This window comes from Myotis brandtii, unplaced genomic scaffold, assembly GCF_000412655.1.
Source record: "Myotis brandtii unplaced genomic scaffold, ASM41265v1 scaffold915, whole genome shotgun sequence".
Classification (NCBI taxonomy): Eukaryota; Metazoa; Chordata; class Mammalia; order Chiroptera; family Vespertilionidae; genus Myotis; species Myotis brandtii.
Window position 1 is genome coordinate 3128961 of NW_005371769.1, and position 2474 is coordinate 3131434.

The following is a 2474-nucleotide window of genomic DNA, read 5'->3' on the forward strand; positions in this document are numbered from 1 at the left end:
GGGTGGGGTGGGAACCGGGTGGAGGGGAGCTATAAGGGGAAAAAGAGGAACAACTGTAATAATCTGAACAATAAAGATTTATTTTAATAAATAAAAATAAATAAAAATAAAAATACCAATGGTACAATGAGGTACCATCTTACACCTGTTAGAATGACTACCATCAACAAAATCAACTAATGACAAGTGCTGGTGAGGATGTGGAGAAAAAGGAACCCTCATACACTGCTGGTGGAAATGCAGACTGGTGCAGCCACTGTGGAGAGCAGTATGGAGTTTCCTCAAAAAACTAAAAATGGAACTCCCATTTGACTCAGTAATCCCACTTCTAGGAATATATCCCAAGAAATCAGGAACATCAATCAGAAAGGATATATGCACCCCTATGTTCATAGCAGCACAATTTACAATAGCTAAGATTTGGAAACAGCCTAAGTCCCCATCAGCAGATGAGTAGATTAAAAGACAGCGGTACATCTACACAATGGAATACTATGCTGCTGTAAAAAAGAAAGAACTCTTACTATTTGCAACGGCACAGATAGACCTGGAAAGCATTATGCTAAGTGAAGTAAGCCAGTCAGAGAAAGATAAATACCACATGATCTCACTCATTTGTGGGATATAATGAACAACATACTAGTAAACTGATGAACAAAAATAGATCCAGAGACATAGAAGCATCAAACAGACTGTCAAACCTCAGAGGGAGGGCAGGTGAGGATCTGCGGGGAGGGGGTAAGAGATCAACCAAAGGACTTGTATCCATGCATATGAACATGACCAATGGACACAGACAATAGTGGGGTGGAGGCATGTTCTGGAGGGCAGGAGAGCATGGGGGAAGTTAATCAGGGGAAAAGGAGACATATGTAAACTTTCAACAATAAAGAATTTTTATATAAATTATACTATTATACCAATAGTATACTTCACAGAACTAGAACAAATACTCCAAAAATTTATATGGAACCATAAGAGACCCCGAATAGCTGCAGCAATCTTGAGAAAGAAGAATGAAGTAGGAGGAATCACAATACAAGATATCAAACTGTATTACAAAGCCATTATAACCAAAACAGCCTGGTACTGGCACAAGAACAGGCATATAGACCAATGGATCAGAACCGAGAAGGACCTGTAGCTGTTGTGTCCCCAGTGCAGGGTCTCATCGGACCACCAGGATCAACCCCCGACACCCATTGAGGAAGCTGCAGCCAGTCACAGGAGAAAGCTCAAAGTGTACACTCAGGCCCTCACTAATCACCTTGAAAATGCTGAAACAATGTATGAAAACCAATGTTACTTGGCAAGTGAAGAGAAAGATGGGAAAAAATGGAGGGAGGAATTGGACTATGAATGTAAAGAACTTAAGTGTTTCTTAGAAATAGAACCAGATGAAATTGATAACAATCTACTAATAGAAGATAATGATGTTGAGAAAAAACTAATTAAAAATGGAAGGCAAATTTCATGCTATATGTTCAGACTAAACAATCTGTTAAGTTAAATAGAAGAGAAGTATTTACAGACAGACATGGATTTACTCATAGGTATTGAAAGTATCCACAACAAGTATGAAAACCTAGAGACCCCAGAAGTGTTTTCATGTGAATTAAAGGGGATTTTCACCCTCCCCCCACATTATTTGGGCCTGCATAAAATGATCAGCATGTTTCAGGTAGATTTGACACCGGATCTTGAAATTGCCCATCCAAGTTTCACTATCTCAAGAGATAGAAAAAGTGTGACACATAGGACACCAGATGGTCTGCCTGATCCCCAGGTACTTACTAACCCGGCTGTCCTGAGTTCTGAGGGATTTGATGCTGGCAGGCATTTTTGGGTGGTAAAAATAGGAGGCAGAGGTGAATATTTCTTAGGTGTGTGTAAATCATCTTTCCCCAGAAATACTCTCATATCACCACCCACAAGCAATGGATGCTGGCAATATCAGCTCTGGCATCGTACATGTGGCCCTGGCCCTATAAGACAGCAGAAGATTGGCATTTTCCTGGACTTTGAGTTGGGAGAGGTTTCATTTTATAATTTGAATAACTGGTCATACATGTATGGAATCACTGACACATTTACAGAAAAATGTATGCCTTATTTCTCCAGTGCATCTTCTTCAGAACCTCTTACAATCAGTATCATCAGAGTCTAGTGATGAACAATTTGGAAGAAATTTGGTATGTGCTTAATTCCTTCTCTTGTTATTGAAAGGGATACTTATAATAAAGGTCCTGATCCCAGTTTTGATGTTTGAATATTGAAAGCTTTTAGGATGCACCCTTCTCTCCTCTCTGACCTTACACCTGGGAAAACTGACAAGAAAGTCCAGGTGCTCCATCCTTGGTTGCAGGGGAGATGTTCCAATCAAGCAAGTTTCTATTAGTGTCAGCAGGCTCCAACCAACAGCATCCAGTAGTCACCACGAACACCACAAGCTGGTCCCTTTTACCTGTGCTCTC

General features: G+C 40.3%; 1 pseudogene; it reads left to right on the forward strand.

Moving 5' to 3' along the window:
• The window catches only part of LOC102241432, an 11926-nt pseudogene extending 9759 nt beyond the window's left edge, over positions 1 to 2167 (forward strand).
• Positions 2168 to 2474: the final 307 nt, after the last annotated feature.